Source organism: Gorilla gorilla, chromosome 5, assembly GCF_029281585.2.
Source record: "Gorilla gorilla gorilla isolate KB3781 chromosome 5, NHGRI_mGorGor1-v2.1_pri, whole genome shotgun sequence".
NCBI lineage: Eukaryota > Metazoa > Chordata > Mammalia > Primates > Hominidae > Gorilla > Gorilla gorilla.
In genome coordinates this window covers 104,976,336-104,998,602 of record NC_073229.2, presented here as the reverse complement: position 1 = coordinate 104,998,602, position 22,267 = coordinate 104,976,336, and positions in this window count along the sequence as shown.

The window sequence follows — 22,267 nt, the reverse complement described above, 5'->3', positions numbered from 1 at the left end:
CCTTTTACCTAGCAAAGTACCAAAGTTAGAGATATTGTTGTCAATGGATACAGCTTCATAAAAAAACACTAATTTCAGGATGCACATTTTATATATATGCATAAATACAATCCCATACACATACTTCTGAGATGCGTATAACTCTCAGTGAAGATATGCTAAAGTTTACCTTTTTTGCTGCACAGTCTCTCTTGTAAATTAGTCCAAGTCTCATTCCCGGAATGCTGTTCTACTCTCTGCCATTGCCTCATACCTTGCTTCTTTCTGCCCTTCTGGGTTCTCATTTCTTTTCACTTGTCTACTCTCTAAAGCCTGTTTAGCCTCCATGACCATATTCCAAACTGTGTTTTTACGGAGATAGTCTAAGAACAGCAGGCTACACTGATTACTCACTCCCTTTCCAAACTTATATATTTATCTTGTTTTTTGCCTACATACCTGCTTATTTTACATATGTGAAAAATCCTTCTCAATAAAATTGTAAACTTTAGAGTGCAAGACAATGCTCAATATTTCCCTTATGTCTTTCCCGGTGCACAGTAGGAGGAGACCTGTGTTTTCTGTAATTAGAAACTGACTTACCTGATGCTTACTTCAGTGATGTCCTTTTTTGGTTGTCGGAAGCTCTACCCTCTTCTTCCACGTATGTATGAAAATGCTCCATCAGAAGTACACACAGACACACTGACATACACACTTCCGGATATAAAAACAATAACAGGTCTTTGACAATGCATGGTATTCTCTACCCAGACTCTTTCCTATTGAGGAAAGAAAAGCTGCTAGTACAATGTAGCAATTCCCTGAGAAGGTCAGAGCCAATCTCTTTACTGATTTCTTTCCTCCTGTTCTCTTTTCTCTGCCCTCTTCATCATTGACTGCTGTTGTATAAATATAATAACAATTTTATTAATCTGCATTTTGTAGGATGGAATACTAAAAAATAAACCATTTCTTACTTCGAAGTGTTTTCCTGGTTGTATTGCGAATATTATTCATTGAAATTGGGGAAATTAACTCATTTTCATCTAGTAATTTGCCTGATACATTTGTTCTTACAAACTTTATCTTGTTTTACTCTTTCTTATTTGTGTGTTTCTGTATTTCCTATTTCCCTGTCATCTGCTTTTTTTTTTTTTTTTTTTTTTTTTTTTTTGGCAGGGAGAGATTCTGTTACCTTTGCTTTTATTATTTTCAGAGTTTTTTGGTTTTTGCTTTCCAGACTGAGTGTAACTGCTCATTGCAGCCTTGACCTCCCAAGCTCAAGTGATCCTCCCACCTCAGCCTTCCAAGTAGCTGGGACCACAGGCGTGCATCACCCTGCCCAGCCCTGTTTTTGCCAGTGTTTTAGGTGATATGTGTATTCCATTTCTAATTCTACCAACTTTTAGATTTAAATCTTAAACAGTATTTCCAGAATTATGAGAGGCATTATCTGATATTTTAGAATCCTTTCTATTTAAAATAAAAATGTAATCTACCTTTACTCCGTACAAATTTCCACACTCATGCACTCATCTGCTCCTTGGTCTTCTTTAATATATACAGTGTGGTTTAATTCTAGGATACTAAATATTGGCTTTTTATAAAATACCATTTTTATAGCTGCTTTTGTAAATTCTTGGTATCAGTGAGCAAAACAAGGTATATGCAACATTTTATCTTATTTTTCATTTTGTATTAGTCTCTCAACCCCCTTATGAAGTGGAATGGACATTTTACAGAGAAATAACTAGCCTATATTTAAAATATGTCAAGTGCAATAGATCTCACTATAAAGTATCTAGAGCTAAGTGTCCTAGTTCTTGTCACTCTGAGGTCTCTATTTTTTTTTAAGTGTTGAGGTTCTTTTAAACCAGAAATACCATCACTAGGACCCTTTTCTTCATGATGATCATTACAGGCATGCTTAATGACTAGGTGTGGATTGCTAATTCCCATGGCCTCCAGCGTCTTCTGGACTTCCTCATCAAATGTCATAGCCCTAGAACTTGTAGTTTACATTTAGGAGACATCAAGACTAATTTTCCTTTTTCTCTCAGTAATAAGTGTTTTGCTCGAAATAACTTTTTTTTTAAGGAAAACAACATTCGAGCTATATTTTTATTAAGTCCTAGCATATTAGAAACATTTCCCATGAAATATTTAACTTTATTCTTGTGCTTTACATAAATGACATTTTTAAAACATTTTCAAAAATTTTCACTGAGGTAACATTGACATAAAATAATATGCACCCATCTTAAGTGGATGAGTTTTGACAAAAGCCAAAACATCACTACCATCACAATCAGGATATTACCACAAAGGTTTGCAATCAATCCCAGCCCCAGTCAACCACTACTCTGTGGTCTGTCACTATAGATTAGTTTTCCCTTTTCTGAATGTCATATAAATGAAATAACATGGTAGTATGCACCCTCTTATACATGGCTTCTTTAATTCAGCATGTTTTTGAGAGTCACTACTTCTTTTATATATCAGAAGCTTGTTTCTATTTTTTTGCTGTGTAGAATTCTTTTGCATGAACGATACCAAAACTTTTTTTTTTTTTTAACAACTTACCTGTTCATGAGCACTTGGGTTACATCCTTTTTGGGGTGATTATGAATAAAGCTGCTGAATATTTATGCACAAGATTATGTGTGGGCATAAGCTTTCATTTACTTGGAATAAATACCTAAGAGTGTAATTACTGAGTTATTTGGTAACTGAATGTTTAATTTTACAAAAAACTTGGCTATTTTTTTTCCAAAATGGTCGTACCACTTTTCATTCCTGCTAGTAACTATTAGAGTTATAATTGTTCCACTTGTTCCCCAAAAGTAGTTTTGTTTTTTGCTGCCTTTTTTCAAATTTTAGCTATGTTAGTGGTTATGTAATGGTATCACATTATGATTTTATTTGCATTTCTTGATGATTAATTATGTTGAATAACTTTCATGTTTACTAGCCATTCATATACTTCCTTTTATGAATTGTCTTTTCAAATAACTCACACATTTTATTGGATTGAGTTATTTTAAGATTTCTTTATATATTCTAGATAGAAATGTTTTGTCAAATATATGGATTGCACATATTTTCTGTCTTTAGTTTGCCTTTTCACTATTTTTCAGTGAAAAGTCCTAGCATACTATCGCAAGGACAGAAAACCAAACACCTCATGTTCTCACTCATACATGTGAAGTGAACAATGAGAACACTTGGACACAGAAAGGGGAACATCACACACCAGGGCCTGTGGTGGGGTTGGGGGAGGGGAGAGGGAAAGCATTAGGAGATATACCTAATGTAAATGACGAGTTAATGGGTGCAGCACACCAACATGGCACATGTATATGTATGTAACAAACCTGCACGTTGTGCACATGTACTCTAGAACTTAAAGTATAATTAAAAAAAAAGTGGAGAAAAAAAAAGTCCTAGCATATAAGAAGTATTTTTAAAGAGCTCAAGTTTTAGTTTTGAGAAATCTAAGTTATTAGATTTTTCTTCTATAGCTAGTGCTGTTTTGTCCTAATTATTGTCTACTCCAAAGTTATGAAGATTTTCTTCTACATTTTTGTTTACTTTTATATTCAAAAATTAATTTTTTTCCTGTGTTCCTAATATTGTATTTTTAATTTTTTTGCAATTCTTTCAAGTTTGTTAAAGCTTAATATTTATCAAATACTTACAAAGCAGCAGGCATTTATAAATCAATTATATAAATTTCAAAATAATTCAAGTGAATTAAATTATTATTGTTATTCTCATTTCAGAAAAAAAGGAATGTGAAACATGGATAGTTTAAATGACTTGGAGCCCAAGGGTTCTCTTTTCTTCACATCCTCACCACTAATGATAACATTCATCATTTTGGTAATAGGCATTTTATCAGCTGTGAGGTGACATGCAATTTTAATTTTGATTTGCATTTCTCTGATGATTAGTGATGTTGAGAATTTTTTCATGTACTTGTCATCCATTTGTATGTCTTCTTTTGAAAAATGTGTATCTAGTTCCTTTACCCATTTCCTGATCAGATTATGTCTTTTGTTATTATTGAGTTGTTTGAGTTCCTTATGTATTTTATGTATTCACCCCTTATCAAGTTAATGGTTTGCAAATATTTTCTTCCATTCTATCGGTTGCTTCTTTGTTGATTGTTTTATTTGTTGTGCAGAAGATTTTTAGTTTAATGTAATGTCATTTATCTATTTTTGCTCCTGTTGCCTGTGCCTTTGGGGTCATATTTAAAATATTATTGCCCAGACCAACATCATTGAGCTTTTTCTCTATGTTTTCTTCTACTAGTTTGACAGTTTCAGGTCTTAGATTTAAGTCGTTAATGTATTTTGAATTGATTTTTATATAGTGCAAGATAAGGATCAAATTTCCTTATTCTTTATGTGTATAATCAGTTTTTCTAACAGCATTTATTGAAAAGACTTTCCTTTCGACATTGTCTGTTCTTGGCACCTTTGTCAAAAATCACTTGATCATAAATGCGCAGATGTATTTCTAGGCTCTCTATTCTGTTCCATTGGTTTGTGTGTCTGTTTTATACAAACATGCTGTTTTGATTACTACAGTTTTGTAGTATATTTTAAAGTCAGGTAGTGTTATACATCCATCTTTTTTGTGTGTGCAAGATCATTTTGGCACTTCTGAGTTGTGTATTCATACAAATTTTAGGAATTTTTAAATATTTCTATTAAAAAGTCACTAGAATTTTGACAAGGATTGCATTGAATCTGTACATTGCTGTAGGTAAAATTGACATTTTAACAACATCAATTCTTCCAATTCATGAAAAGGAGTTGTCTTTTTATTAATGTGTGCTTTTTATTCAGTTTCTGTCATCAGTATTTTATAGATTTCATTATACAGGTCTTTTGCCTATTTGGTTAAATTTATTCCTACATGGTTTTTGTTTTTGTAGTTATTGTGAATGGATTTTTTTTTCTTTTTCAGAGTTTATGGTTAAAGGAATTCTACTAATTTTAGTATGTTGATTTTTCATCCTGTACCATTGCTGAATTTGTTTGACAATTCTAACAGTTTTTTGGCAGAATGTTTACAGTTTTCTATTGAAAAAGATCATGACATCTGCAATAGGAAAAATTTAACTTCTTCCTTTCCAATTTGGATGCCTTCCAATTTTTTTTCTTATCTTATTACACTGGCTAGGACTTATATTTAATATAAATGGCAGGAGTGGGCATCCTTTTCTTGTTCTTGGTCTTAATGGAAAACTTTTCAACTTTTTACCATTGAATATGATGTTAGTTGTGGGTGTGTCATATATGGCCTGAATTATTTTGAGGTACATTTCTGCTATTACTACTTCATTGGAAGTTTTTGCCATGAAAGAATGTTTAGTTTTGTCAAATGCTTTTGCTTCATCTATTGAAATAATAACAGGTTTTCTTTTATCATTCTGTTAACATGATGTATTATTGTATTTATTTATATGAATATGCTAAAATATTCTTGCATCCCTGAAGAAATCTCAAATGATCATGGTTGAATAATCCTTCTACTATGATATCAAATACTATTTGCTAGTAATTTGTTGAGGATTTTTGTATCTATGTTCATTAGAAACATTGACCTGTATTTTTTTTTCTTGTGGCACCCTTCTTTGACTTTAGTATCAAGGTAATGCTAGCATGGAAACAAGTTTGGAAGGATTTCCTCTACTTAAACTTTTTGGAAGAGTTTGAGAAGGATTGTTATCAGTTCTTATTTAAGTGTTTGGTTAAATTCAGCAGTGAAGTCATCTGGTCCTGGGCTTTTCTTTGATGGGAGACTTTTTATTACTGATTCAATCTCATTACTCATTATTGCTCTGTCTATATTTGCTATTTCTTTGTAATTCAGTATTGATAGGTTGTATATGTCTAGGAATTTAATCAATTTCTTCTAGGTTAGTTGGTATATAATTGTTGGTATATAATTGTTTGTTGTAGTTTTATTATCCTTTATGGTTTTGTGGTACAAGATTTAGTTGTTGTTTCTTTGTTTGGACAGCATCTCACTCTGTCACCTAGGCTGGAGTGCAGTGGTGCAATCTTGGCTCACTGCAACCTCTGCCCACCAAACTCCAGCGATCCTCCCAGCTCAGCCTCCTGAATAGCTTGGACCACACGTGTACACCACCACACCTAGCTAAGTTTTGTATTTTTTAGTAGAAATGGGGATTCACCATGTTGCCCAGGATGGTCTCAAACTCCTGAGCTCAAGTGATTCACCCACCTTGGACTCCCAAAGTGTTGGGATTACAGCTGTGAGCCACCACAACTGGCTTTGTAGTATACGTTTTAATGTCTCCTCTTTCATTCCTTATTTTATTCGAGTCTATTCTCTTTTTTATTGCTTAGTGTAGCAAAGGGTTTGGCAGTTATTGTTTATTTAAAAGAAAACAGCTTCTGGTGTTGATTTTTTATATTGTTTTTCTAGTCTTTTACATTTATTATCTTATCTTTGTAATTTCCTTTCTTCCATTTGCATTAGGTTCTGTTTACTCGTCTTTTTCTAGTTCCTTGAAATGTGAAGCTAAGTTTTTTATCGGAGATCTTTTTATTTTGATGGGGGCATTGATTGCTGTAACCTTCCCTATTAAAACTGCTTTTTTTGCATCTTGTAAGGTTTTGTATATTTTTTGTGAGTTTTTTTAAATTTATTATTATTATATTTTAAGTTTTAGGGTACATGTGCACAATGTGCAGGTTAGTTACATATGTATACATGTGGCATGCTGGTGCGCTGCACCCACTAACCCATCATCTAGCATTAGGTATATCTCCCAATGCTATCCCTCCCCACTCCCCCCACCCCACAACAGTCCCCAGAGTGTGATGTTCCCCTTCCTGTGTCCATGTGTTCTCATTGTTCAATTCCCACCTATGAGTGAGAATATGCAGTGTTTGGTTTTTTGTTCTTGCGATAGTTTACTGACAATGATGATTTCCAGTTTCATCCATGTCCCTACAAAGGACATGAACTCATCATTTTTTATGGCTGCATAGTATTCCATGGTGTATATTTGCCACATTTTCTTAATCCAGTCTATCATTGTTGGACATTTGGGTTGGTACCAAGTCTTTGCTATTGTGAATAATGCCACAATAAATGTATGTGTGCATATGTCTTTATAGCAGCATGATTTATAGTCCTTTGTGTATATACCCAGTAATGGATGGCTGGGTCAAATGGTATTTCTAGTTCTAGATCCCTGAGGAATCACCACACTGACTTCCACAATGGTTGAACTACTTTACAGTCCCACCAACAGTGTAAAAGTGTTCCTATTTCTCCACATCCTCTCCAGCACCTGTTGTTTCCTGACTTTTTAATGATTGCCACTCTAACTGATGTGAGATGGTATCTCATTGTGGTTTTGATTTGCATTTCTCTGATGGCCAGTGATGGTGAGCATTTTTTCATGTGTTTTTTGGCTGCATAAATGTCTTCTTTTGAGAAGTGTCTGTTCATGTCCTTCGCCCACTTTTTGATGGGGTTGTTTGTTTTTTTCTTGTAAATTTGTTAGAGTTCATTGTAGATTCTGGATATTAGCCCTTTGTCAGATGAGTAGGTTGCAAAAATTTCTCCCATTTTGTAGGTTGCCTGTTCACTCTGATGGTAGTTTCTTTTGCTGTGCAGAAGCTCTTTAGTTTAATTAGATCCCATTTGTCAATTTTGGCTTTTGTTGCCATTGCTTTTGGTGTTTTAGACATGAAGTGCTTGCCCATGCCTATGTCCTGAATGTTAATGCCTAGGTTTTCTTCTAGGGTTTTTATGGTTTTAGGTCTAACGTTTAAGTCTTTAATCCATCTTGAATTGATTTTTGTATAAGATGTAAGGAAGGGATTCAGTTTCGGCTTTCTACATATGGCTAGCCAGTTTTCCCAGCACCATTTATTAAATAGGGAATCCTTTCCCCATTGCTTGTTTTTCTCAGGTTTGTCAAAGATCAGATGGTTGTAGATATGCGGCGTTATTTGTGAGGGCTCTGTTCTGTTCCATTGATCTATATCTCTGTTTTGGTACCAATACCATGCTGTTTTGGTTACTGTAGCCTTGTAGTATAGTTTGAAGTCAGGTAGTGTGATGCCTCCAGCTTTGTTCTTTTGGCTTAGGATTCAATTGGCGATGTGGGCTCTTTTTTGGTTCCATATGAACTTTAAAGTAGTTTTTTCCAATTCTGTGAAGAAAGTCATTGGTAGCTTGATGGGGATGGCATTGAATCTGTAAATTACCTTGGGCAGTATGGCCATTTTCACGATATTGATTCTTCCTACCCATGAGCATGGAATGTTCTTCCATTTGTTTGTATCCTCTTTTATTTCATTGAGCAGTGGTTTGTAGTTCTCCTTGAAGAGGTCTTTCACATCCCTTGTAAGTTGGATTCCTAGGTATTTTATTCTCTTTGAAGCAATTGTGAATGGGAGTTCACTCATGATTTAGCTCTCTGTTTGTCTGTTGTTGGTGTATAAGAATGCTTGTGATTTTTGAACACTGATTTTGTATCCTGAGACTTTGCTGAAGTTCCTTATCAGCTTAAGGAGATTTTGGGCTGAGACAATGGGGTTTTCTAGATATACCATCATGTCATCTGCAAACAGGGACAATTTGACTTCCTCTTTTCCTAATTGAATACCCTTTCTTTCCTTCTCCTGTCTCATTGCCCTGGCCAGAACTTCCAACACTATGTTGAATAGGAGTGGTGAGAGAGGGCATCCCTGTCTTGTGCCAGTTTTCAAAGGGAATGCTTCCAGTTTTTGCCCATTCAGTATGATATTGGCTGTGGGTTTGTCATAGATAGCTCTTATTATTTTGAGATATGTCCCATCAATACCTAATTTATTGAGAGTTTTTAGCATGAAGCGTTGTTGAATTTTGTCAAAGGCCTTTTCTGCATCTATTGAGATAATCATGTGGTTTTTGTCTTTGGTTCTGTTTATATGCTGGATTACATTTATTGATTTGTGTATATTGAACCAGCCTTGCATCCCAGGGATGAAGCCCACTTGATCATGGTGGATAAGCTTTTTGATGTGCTGCTGGATTCGGTTTGCCAGTATTTTATTGAGGATTTTTGCATCAATGTTCATCAAGGATATTGGTCTAAAATTCTCTTTTTTGGTTGTGTCTCTGCCCAGCTTTGGTACCAGGGTGATGCTGGCCTCATAAAATGAGTTAGGGAGGATTCCCTCTTTTTCTGTTGATTGGAATAGTTTCAGAAGGAATGGTACCAGTTCCTCCTTGTACCTCTGATAGAATTCGGCTGTGAATCCATCTGGTCCTGGACTCTTTTTGGTTGGTAAACTATTGATTATTGCCACAATTTCAGCTCCTGTTATTGGTCTATTCAGAGATTCAACTTCTTCCTGGTTTAGTCTTGGGAGAGTGTATATGTCGAGGAATGTATCCATTTATTCTAGATTTTCTAGTTTATTTGCGTAGAGGTGTTTGTAGTATTCTCTGATGGTAGTTTGTATTTCTGTGGGATCGGTGGTGATATCCCCTTTATCATTTTTTATTGCATCCATTTGATTCTTCTCTCTTTATTTCTGTATTAGTCTTGGTAGCGGTCTATCAAGTTTGTTGATCCTTTCAAAAAACCAGCTCCTGGATTCATTAATTTTTTGAAGGGTTTTTTGTGTCTCTATTTCCTACAGTTCTGCTCTGATTTTAGTTATTTCTTGCCTTCTGCTAGCTTTTGAATGTGTTTGCTCTTGCTTTTCTAGTTCTTTTAATTGTGATGTTAGGGTGTCAATTTTTTATCTTTCCTGCTTTCTCTTGTGGGCATTTAGTGCTATAAATTTCCATCTACACACTGCTTTGAATGTGTCCCAGAGATTCTGGTATGTTGTGTCTTTGTTCTCGTTGGTTTCAAAGAACATCTTTATTTCTGCCTGCATTTCGTTATGTACCCAGTAGTCATTCAGGAGCAGGTTGTTCAGTTTCCATGTAGTTGAGCAGTTTTGAGTGAGATTCTTAATCCTGAGTTCTAGTTTGCTTGCACTGTGGTCTGAGAGATAGTTTGTTATAATTTCTGTTCTTTTACATTTGCTGAGGAGAGCTTTCCTTCCAAGTATGTGGTCAATTTTGGAATAGGTGTGGTGTGGTGCTGAAAAAAATGTATATTCTGTTGATTTGGGGTGGAGAGTTCTGTAGATGTCTATTAGGTCCACTTGGTGCAGAGCTGAGTTCAATTCCTGGGTATCCTTGTTGACTTTTTGTCTCGTTGATCTGTCTAATGTTGACAGTGGGGTGTTAAAATCTCCCATTATTAATGTGTGGGAGTCTAAGTCTCTTTTTAGGTCGCTCAGGACTTGCTTTATGAATCTGGGTGCTCCTGTATTGAGTGCATATATATTTACGATAGTTAGCTCTTCTTGTTGAATTGATCCCTTTACCATTATGTAATGGCCTTCTTTGTCTCTTTTGATCTTTGTTGGTTTAAAGTCTGTTTTATCAGAGACTAGGTTTGCAACCCCTGCATTTTTTTGTTTTCCATTTGCTTGGTAGATCTTCCTCCATCCTTTTATTTTGAGCCTATGTGTGTCTCTGCACATGAGATTGGTTTCCTGAATACAGCACACTGATGGGTCCTGACTCTATCCAATTTGCCAGTCTGTGTCTTTTAATTGGAGCATTTAGTCCATTTACATTTAAAGTTAATATTGTTATGTGTGAATTTTATCCTGTCATTATGATGTTAGCTGGTTATTTTGCTCATTAGTTGATGCAGTTTCTTCCTAGCATCGATGGTCTTTACAATTTGGCATGTTTTTGCAGTGGCTGGTACTGGTTGTTCCTTTCCATGTTTAGTGCTTCCTTCAGGAGCTCTTTTAGGGCAGGCCTGGTGGTGACAAAATCTCTCAGCATTTGCTTGTCTGTAAAGGATTTTATTTCTCCTTCACTTATGAAGCTTAGTTTGGCTGGATATGAAATTCTGGGTTGAAAATTCTTTTCTTGAAGAATGTTGAATATTGGCCCCCACTCTCTTCTGGCTTGTAGAATTTCTGCCGAGAGATCCGCTGTTAGTCTGATGGGCTTCCCTTTGAGCGTAACCCGACCTTTCTCTCTCGCGGCCCTTAACATTTTTTCCTTCATTTCAACTTTGGTGAATCTGACAATTATGTGTCTTGGAGTTGTTCTTCTCGAGGAGTATCTTTGTGGCATTCTCTGTATTTCCTGAATCTGAATGTTGGCCTGCCTTGCTAGATTGGGGAAGTTCTCCTGGATAATATCCTGCAGAGTGTTTTCCAACTTGGTTCCATTCTCCCCGTCACTTTCAGGTACACCAATCTGACGTAGATTTGGTCTTTTCACATACTCCCATATTTCTTGGAGGCTATGCTCGTTTCTTTTTACTCTTTTTTCTCTAAACCTCGCTTCTCACTTCATTTCATTCACTTCATCTTCCATCGCTGATACCCTTTCTTCCAGTTGATCACATTGGCTCCTGAGGCTTCTGCATTCTTCACGTGGTTCTCAAGCCTTGGCTTTCAGCTCCATCAGCTCCTTTAAGCACTTCTCTGTATTGGTTACTCTAGTTATACATTCTTCTAAACTTTTTTCAAAGTTTTCAACTTCTTTGCCTTTGGTTTGAATTTCCTCCCATAGCTCAGAGTAATTTGATCATCTGAAGCCTTCTTCTCTCAGCTCATCAAAGTCATTGTCCATCCAGCTTTGTTCCGTTGCTGGTGAGGAACTGCGTTCCTTTGGAGGAGGAGACGTGCTCTGCTTTTTAGAGTTTCCAGTTTTTCTGCTCTGTTTTTTCCTCATTTTTGTGGTTTTATCTACTTTTGGTCTTTGATGATGGTGATGTACAGATGGGTTTTTGGTGTGGATGTCTTTTCTGTTTGTTAGTTTTCCTTCTAACAGACAGGACCCTCAGCTGCAAGTCTGTTGGAGTACCCGGCCATGTGAGGTGTCAGTCTGCCCCTGCTGGGGGGTGCCTCCCAGTTAGGCTGCTCGGGGGTCAGGGGTCAGGGACCCACTTGAGGAGGCAGTCTGCCCGTTCTCAGATCTCCAGCTGCGTGCTGGGAGAACCACTGCTCTCTTCAAAGCTGTCAGACAGGGACATTTAAGTCTGCAGAGGTTACTGCTGTCTTTTTGTTTGTCTGTGCCCTGCCCCCAGAGGTGGAGCCTACAGAGGCAGGCAGGCCTCCTTGAGCTGTGGTGGGTTCCACCCAGTTCTAGCTTCCTGGATGCTTTGTTTACCTAAGCAAGCCTGGGCAATGCTAGGCGCCCCTCCCCCGGCCTCGCTGCCACCTTGCAGTTTGATCTCAGACTGCTGTGCTAACAATCAGTGAGACTCCATGGGCATAGGACCCTCCAAGCCATGTGCGGGATATAATCTCCTGGTGCGCCATTTTTTAAGCCCGTAAGAAAAGCGCAGTATTTGGGTGGGAGTGACCCGATTTTCCAGGTGCCGTCTGTCACCCCTTTCTTTGACTAGGAAAGGGAACTCCCTGACCCCTTGCACTTCCCGGGTGAGGCAATGCCTCGCCCTGCTTCCACTCGCACACGGTGCGTGCACCCACTGACCTGTGCCCACTGTCTGGCACTCCCTAGTGAGATGAACCTGGTACCTCAGATGGAAATGCAGAAATCACCCGTCTTCTGCGTTGCTCATGCTGGGAGCTGTAGACCGGAGCTGTTCCTATTCGGCCATCTTGGCTCCTCCCACCTTGTGTGCGTTTTTTATTTTTAAATTTCTCTTTTCCTTTTTTCTTCAAACACACTGGCTTTTCTGGACTGTGTTGTTTAAATTCCACATATTTTTTCAACTTTCCAAAATTCGTCTTGTTATTCATGTCATGTCTAGTTTAAGACCATTGTGTTTGGAAAAAATACTTGATATGACTTAAATCTTCTTGAATATGTTAAGACTTGTTTTGTAGCACAACATATGCTTTGTCTTGGAGAATGTTCCACGTGCCCTTTAAAGAAATGCATATTATCTGTCTGTTAGATGACATTTTCTCTGTATATGTCTGTTAGATTCATTTTGCCTACAGCATAGTTGAAGTTCAATGATTTTTTATTGATTTGCTATCTGAATAATCTATCCATTGCTCATAATGGGGTATAGAAGTCTTTACTATTATTTTATCTCTCCTCAGATCTGTTAATATTTGCTTTATGTATTTAGGTACTCTGATATTGGGTGTATATACATTTACAATTGTTATCTCCCAGTGGAAATTGACTCCTTTGTTATTATATGATGACCTTCTTTGTCTCATTGTATAGGGTTTGACTTAAAATTTACTTTGTATGATATAAGTGTAGCAACCTCTGCTCATTTTTTGTTCTAATTAGCAGGGAATATCCTTTTTTATCTCTTCATTTTTAGTCTTTGTGTGTCCTTACATGTACAGTGAGGCTATCAGCAGCATTCAGTCTGTAGATTGGATTTTATTTTCTCAACCATTCAGTCACTCTGTGTATTTAATTGGAGAATTCAATCCATTTACATTCAAGATATTTCTTATTCACAAGATTTGGAAATCTTTTGATATTAGTTCTTTAAATAAGCTTTCAGCTCCTATGTCTCTCTCTTTTCCTCCTTGAAATTGTGTAACTCAAATGTTTTCTCTTTTGATGCTGTCCCCAAAATCTTGCAAGTTTTCTTAATTTCTTTTTATTCTTTATTTTTATTTTCTGTGTGTGTTTGTTTCAAATAGCCTGTGTTCAAGTTCACAAATTGTTTCTTCTGCTTAATAGGTTCTGCTATTCATACTCTCTATTGCATTTTTATTTCATTCATTATATTTCTCATCTCCTGAATTTCTGTCTGATTTTTTAAAAAATAATTTCAATATCCCTTTTAAATATCTTATTTGGTCAATTATTGTTTTCCTCATTTCATTGAATTGTTTCTCTGTATATTCTTGAAGTTTGCTAAGCTTCCTTAAAACATTTATTTTGATTTGTCAGACAGTCTATATATCTCCATTTCTTTGGTGTCAACCACTGGGAGGTTATTGTGTTATTTGGGTGGTATTATGTTTCATTGCTTTCATGTTACTTGTTGCCTTACACTAACATCTGTGCATTTGAAGAATAAGGATCTTATTCCATCCTTGGAGACTGGCTTCTTCGGGGAAAGTGCTTCACTAGTCAGTTCATCCAAAGATTCTGTGCAGCCCATCTAGCATAATCCATAGGTGAGCTTATGGTTGGAGTCCTTAGTGAGGCTAGCCTGGTGCTCATGTCTGCAAGTGGCAGGCCTGTCACTTAGGTGTTCAGGGTTGAACTTGGAGAATGAATCCAGTGGGTTGGACCTGTTTTTTGTGTCCAGGAGGTGAGGTTTGTAGCTGGTTCTACTGCAACCTGGAGCCTTAGTCCATGGGGGCTGGCCTAGTGCTGTTGTGTGCCTAAAGCCTCAGTCCATGGAGACAAACGTGGATCCTGTATCTTTAGGGGTGATCCTGGAGGCTTATTATAGCTATGGCTATTTTTAATACCTTTGTCTTTTAACATGAATTCTAGAGTTAAAAGTATTAACAGTATTCTGAGTTTGACTATGCATTTACATTTAACAGTGAGTTTTATATTTTCATATGTTTCATGCTGTTATTTAGCATATTTTTATTGAATTTGAAGAACTTTCTTTAGAAGTTCATGTAAGGCAGGTCTCATAGTGATAAACACTCTCAGCTTTTGTTTGGGAATATTTTGATCTCTCCTTCATTTCTGAAGGACAGTTTCAGGAGGTATAGTTTTCTTGGTTGACAGGTTTTTTTCATTCAGCACTTTGAAGATATCATCTGTCTCCCTACTGGCTTGCAAGATTTTAGTTTAGAATTCTGCTGATAACCTCTTGGGGGTTCTCTTAATGTGATGAGACTTTTTTATCTGGCTGTTTGAAGATTCTCTCTTTTTGGACTTGAAAATTTGATTACAAGCATCCTAGAGTATTTTGTTGTTATTGTTGATCTTGCTTAGAGTCCTTTGAGCTTCCTGACTCTGTAAGTCCATACACCCTTTAAGATTTGTGAAATTTTCAATTATTTTCTTTCGGTTGATCTTTCTCAGTGTCTTTTGAGCTTACTGACCCTGTATGTCCATGCATCCCCAGAGATTTGTAAAATTTTCAACGTTTATTTCTTTAAATAACCTTTTTTTCTGCTTCTGAAATTTTCATAATTTGTATATTTGTGTGCTTCATTATGTCTCTTTATATTTTCTTTCTTCTTTTTGATCTTTTGTTATTGTTCCTCTAAGTAGCTAATTTCAAATGACCCGCCTTTGAGTTTATTAATTCTTTCTCTCTATGATTCCATCTCTTTTGGAGCTCTTTATACAATTTTTTAGTTCTGTCATTGTACTCAGCTCTAGGATTTTTGCTTGGTTCTTTTTATGGTTCCTATTTCTTTATTAAACTTTTCATTTTGCCCACATTGCTTTTCTAATTTTATTTTGTTTTATATCTGTGTTTTCTTGCATCTTACTGAACTTAATGCAGATAATTATTTGAATTCTTTTTTTTAGACAATTCATAGTTCTCTATGTCATTGAAATTGGTTATTGGAGCTTTATCTTAGTTTCCTCTGGTGAAGTCATGTTTGGCTGATTTTTTACTATGCATGTAATGTCGGCATTTGAAGGCGGAAACACCTCTTACAGTCTTGACAGATTTGTTTCAGCTGGTAAAAGTCTCCTGTTGAATACCAAGTTGATGGGATTGGGATTGGAGGAAGATCATGTGGCTACTCAGATCATGTGGCTACTCTTGGGTCTGTAGTTGGCAGACGTGTTACAAGGAACTTTAATGGACATAGATCCTTTCTGGTCCCTGGATGGACTGGACTGCCTCTGGTACATTGGTCAGTAGGACTTGCATTAAGATAAGGGTCTGCTTGAGGGTACAAACAACATGCCAGGTGAATTGATATGTGTGACTTCCTCTAGGTCACTGGAAGGGCTCCTACTCAGTCATTGGTTGAATCAAAGCTGCATCTGAGATGGGCCAGAACCAAGTCATTACCACCACTTCAGAGTCCACAGCTAAGCCTGGTCTGTTACCTGCCTCTGAGGTCAAATAGGCATGGGTACCATGTGCATTAGGACTGCCCTCAGACTGCAGCTGAGAGGGGTTAGAACAGACTTACAGTGCCATTTCAAGATCCAAAATGGGACTATGGACAACAAGCCTTGTCTGTAGAGACATTAATGGGCATGTCTCTCTCTGGGTTCCTGTGGAGACAGCTGCTCATAGAGGGCAGCTGAAAGGAGCAAGAGCAAAATTTTGGGCCATTTTAGGATCTGCTGTGGGGCCGAGGTTGTCAAGCCTACCCTGGGAACTCTGAAGAGTGTGTCTTCTTCTGGTCCCTGTATAGGCAGGACTGATCTCAGACCACAGCCAAAAGGGGCTAGAGTCAAGTTTCAGGGCTGTTTTCAGGGTCCACAGCAGGAACACAGGTTGGCTAGGCTGTCACCTGAGGCACTTGTGCACATAACTCTTTCTAAGCCCCTTGGCAGATGGTTTTGGTAGCAGGACAAAGATCAAATGGGGCTATAGCCAAATCCACAAGGAGATGAGTTCATTTCTTGGTCTGGAGCGACGACCCTGCAGCAGTAAGTCTGACACTTAAGCATGGGTTTCTCCTCTCAAAACAGCCCTCCTAGTTTTGGGGCTCCACTAGAGTTTCACAACCTCCTGCCTTAATCCTAAGGTTTGCCCAAAGGCACTTTTTTGGCCCACAAATGGCTGCAAAATTATTGTTGCTATGATTACCAAAAACATGAACTATAGGCTAATTCTTTAGACATTCTAAACAAAGAACCTGATTATATGTGTACTGTTATTACAGGCAGGTTACTAAATCTTTCTTGGCTATTTACCCATTGCCTTTCCACCACTCTCTTATTAAGACTTTAGAGTTCGATTCCAACTCAAGCCTACCTTCTCCCCATCTATGAGAAATATGTCACAGAGTTATATACAGCACCATTCAGGATGATTTTTATAATGTATTCCTCTCAATTCAAAAGAACATCCTCTATTTATATTACTTTTAAAATCACAATTGGATGAAATTTTACTTTAGAACATTACAAAAGTGGTATAAAGTTTCATAAAGTAAAATTTTCCCAGTTTTTTCTCTCTGCTTGTGACAATTATGTTTTACAATTTCAAATTTAACCACTTTTTTTTTCAAAATGCCATTCAATGATGGTGACTATCCAAAGAAAATTTAAAATGAGAAATTTAATTTATTCTGCCCAGATTTAAAAAAATAAGTGAAATAAATTTTGTAATTTAATGCTTATTAAATTAATATTTAACATAATAATACCAAATAATACAATAATGTCACAATAATTTGAATAAATTAACACATAAAACTAGAGACCATTCCCTCATACATAGTATTTTTATTTTTCTTATAGACCTACATTTATTGCCAAAATAAATGTAATGTATTTAACTTTTATTTCATTTTAATTTCAATTCAATTCAAATTTTCAAATTGAAATGAAACACAATGTATATTGAATATTTTTTCACAGTCTATATAATTCATAACCCTTTTGGAACATTTTAAGAGTAGTAGCTAGAGTAACTCACCCCAGGAGACAAATATTAGCTTCTAAAATATTAGTTTTGAAGCCATAAGGAAAGTTTATGATGAAACAAGAAAATACATTAATTTCATATATAGATGGTTATGCTTACATAAAATATTTTCCTGGCAATGAATATTTTCCTGGCAATGGACTGTTTATTCTACATATAAGAATTAACATAAGCACATATTAGTAAAAATGGGCAGCCACATGATACTCAGTAGATCTGAGGTGTTTATGAGATCCGTTTAATAAAAACAAGAGTTGTTTTCTATTTTCTAGTGGGAGCTGGACCATCTATCAGCAAGGGTGCAATTCACATCAGGATTCTAACTACTGGGTTGATGACTTTTTTAAGGCAGAAATAGCAAACATTTATTATCCAGAAACATTCTTTGGTGTTGAGTTCCTCCAGTTGTAAAATTCATATAATAGCTATCTCTACATGATGAACTCTAGAGATGCCTTAAATAATCGCCATTCAAGGTAAGTAAATGACTCTATGTAAAGACTAACAAAGTGACTTGGAATCCTATTTCTTTTTTACAAGTTAAAATAAACATACAGACACACACACACACACACACACACACACACACTACTGAGATTTATGTAGCACTTTATCATTTTGATTTAATAGAAGAAAAAATTAAAAGTGGGAAAAAAATCTTTGTCCCATTCCTCTATCCTAATCAGGAGCAGATCTTGGTCTATGGAACCTGAAGCCCAGATAACTGGTTAAGGGTGGATTAAGTCATCTTTAAATAAAATAAAACAAAAGTAGGTACAAATTTATTTAGAATGAGAAAAAAAACATAACGATTTACCGAGATTTTAAAAGATGGCAAATGTCACATATACCAAACTACCTTGTTGACTATAACTCCTCTCTAATATTGTTTTTTCCTACATTCTTTGGTTATATCATCTTTCTGCTCTTTGTAGTACAGTACAATCTCTGTAATATATTTCTTTAGAGAGAGAATAGGAAAATAATTCAGCCTGCAGCCCTGTGCCCAAAATAGGCATACTCCCTGAGGGGAATGTCCACTCACTTCTGTGATCACTCCTTCTCCAGGAATTCTTGGTTGCTTGACATCTCTATGACACCTGCAAACCAATGTTTCCATTTTGTATATTATCTGCCTTTTCTACTTTTTCACAAAGGGAGATTTGGTCTGATGCAAACTACTCTATCATACCTAGAAGCAGAGGCTCTCTTTACTTTTTGTTTTTTTCTTCACCTATTCAAGCATTTAGGCTATTTTAAAAAATCTTTTTAAAGAAACCAGTTTTTTTTTTAATTTTTACTGTGCTTTAATACTATGATACCATGAGAGATTACCGAAATGTATATATTTTTTCTCCTATACTCAATGGGCTTTGAGTTCTGTTGTCTGATTTTCACAGTTTTTCTCTTTTGCTTTCAGGGTTTTTGCCCTTTTTATAATTGTTATTGCCACCTCCCCTTTCAACATTTCCTTCTGTAATATGCTATTTCTTTTTTTCCTTTTACTTTAAGTTCTGGGATACATGTGCCAGAATGGCAGAATGGTGATTATCAAAAAGTCAGGAAACAATAGATGCTGGCGAGGCTGTGGAGAAATAGGAATGCTTTTACACTGTTGGTGTGAGTGTAAATTAGTTCAACCATTGTGGAAAACAGTGTGGCGATTCCTCAAGGATCTGGGACCAGAAATACCATTTGGCCCAGCAATTCCATTACTGGGTATATACCCAAAGGGTTATAAATCATTCTACTATAAATACACACACACACACACACACATATGTTTATTGCAGCAATATTTACAACAGATTTGTTTTTACTGATCAGTTTTACTGTTATTTTGCTTAATACTTTTATTATGTTTAATACTTAATAAAATATGTTTAATACTTTAATGTTTAATACTTTTATTACTTTTAATATGTTTAATACTTTTAGTATTTATTTTACTTTTTTGTTTTTTGTATTTCTGGTTGGACATACTTTTTGATGCTATTAATTCAGAGTTTTTTGGTGATAAATAGATGTTAAATTTCATCACATGCATTTTTAAATATATTGAGATAAGAATACATTTTTTCCTTTAGTTCAAAAGTATGGTGTATTACATGGGTAGCTTTTTCTAATGTTGACCTACACTTGTATTATTGGGATAAACCTTATTTGTTATAATTTAATACATTATAGCTTTGGCTAGATAATATTTCAACTTAAAATGTGAGTGTCTCTGTTCACAAGTGAAATTATATATTCTTTATTTTATTATACTTCTTATTTTGAATCAAAGTTATAGTATCCCCAAAATAAGAGTTGCAACTTCCCAATTTATCTATTTTTTCTTGAACAGCTAACATAATTTAAAGATTATCTGTTTCATAAATGTTTAGTAAAACTAACATGTAAATCAATATGAAAAATTGGGGAATTTATTGCCTAATGGAAAAGTCTTTAGTTACCATATCAATTTTCCAGTGGCTATTAGTAAATCCAAGTTTTATTTTAAAAAATCCTTTTATACCAATTTTGTCATCTATTTCTTTAATATATTTAATTATTTCATTTAGTCTACCAAATTAACTAGTATGTATTTACTCATCATGTAATTTTATTATTGTTTCAACTTCTGCCATATTGTCTTTAATTTTGTATTTGACTTGTTTGCATCTTCTCTCCTTTCTTTCATGTTTATTTTTTTCTGTAAATATTAATGATATTCCTTTCTACAAAGAATACTTAAGCATTATTTTACATCTGGGCCCATTATTTGTATTACATCCACCTTCCCTATAAGCATGTTGGCAATATCTTGAATTTTAGGCAATATCTAGAATATATCTAGGTGTATTTTTTCTCCTATCTAACTTAATTGCTGTAATAGATTGTAAAGATGACCCCAATACTTTCTCCTTTTCTGTCACTTTGCAATGTAAATTTAATGATCTTTCTTTCAATAGATAGAAATCCATAAATCTTAGCTTAGGCATATAACTTATTTCTTCAGTAGAATAAGGATATAGAATCTTCTTGGTGATAATAGGAGGAAATACTTAATTTTTTAAGCCACTAACATTTTTACTGAATTACTTGAATAGTCTTATTTCTCATATCCATTGTTTCTTTTCTTCTTATTGAGACATTATTTAAAAGCATTTTCTAAGAGATGTTTGTATACTTCTGAGGCCTTGTAGAACCCCCAAATATCATAACTGTGCACTCATATTTAAATGGTACAGCTTTCTATTTCACTGTTGAGTATTTGATACGTGCATTCAATTCTCATATCTTCATAAGTCATATGGTCTTTTTAAATCTGGAAGCTTTTAGATTTTTCTCTTTGACTTCATTGTTCTTGAATCTCAATACAATCAATCTAGGTGTATTTTTTTCCTATGTAACCTAATTGTTGTAATAGATTGTAAAGATGATCACAATACTTTCTCCTTTTCTGTAACTTTGCAATGTAACTTTAATGCTCCTTTCAATTGGTAGAGTTTATTTTTCTACTCCTTAAATCTTGGCTTAGACATATGACTTATTTCTTCAATAGAATATTAGCAGACATGATATACACAGAGACCTGGCAACACTTACCTGTTGGGTTTTGCCCTCTTTTGCAGCCCTTGGAACTCTGAGACCACAAAGCAAGGATGTGAATGAGGCTGAGATAACCTACTGGAGAGACCACAGGAAAAATAGCCTAACACCTGCCAGATATAAGAGTGAGAGCATCCTAGACTAGCCAGTCTCAGTCAATCTGACATCTGACTACAGACCCGTAAGTGAACCTAGCAGAGGTCAGAAGCAAAACTACTCAGATGATATAAATTTAAATTGCCAGCTCTCAGAATTATGAACTAATGAATGATTTTTTTGTTGTTTTAAGCCACTGAGTTTTGAGATGGCTTGTTATACAACAAAGACTAACTGATAAATTTTACCCTCCTACAGCTCTTCTAGTCCTAAGATATTTCTGTAATTCTTAGGAATTCTCGGTCATTTATTTAACTATTTCCCTACTGTTTATTTTTTATCCTCATCTGAAATTGCTTGTATATGGATTTATGATACTACTATTTTATTTTTACTTCCATTTATTTTATCTTTTCTATCATTTTATTCTTTTTAAAGTCTTATCTTTTTCTTTTATTTTCTTTTTCATTTTTTGATATCTTAACCTGATTTCAACCTGGAAAATTTGTTCCTCAGCTTACCTATCCTCTTATTTCATTGCTTGAGTTATTTATGCCAACCATTTTATTTTTCATATCCCAAATTTCTGCTTGATTCTTTATAATTGCATCTTGCTTCATGTTAAAATAATTTTATAAACATTGTAAATTATTGATTTGTCTACTATATTATTTTTAATTTGGTGAGATCATCTTTTTTTGTTTTTATTTCATTTTATTTTTATTCCTCAATTCTAGTGAATTTTTCTATAATAATATTTTTAACTGGAAGTGTCAGCACAATGCATGTGCTCACTTCACCATCCTAAAAATATCTTACAGAAGTTTACACATAAGAAATGGACTAAAGTTAAAATAAGTAAACCTGGACTGAGGAACTATTATTGACATTGTTTATATGACCTCGGGGGATATATTCAAGTCAGACTCTAGCATGGTTATTTATCTGACCACAGGGTCAGAACACAACCCTCTTAGTAGGAGTGAG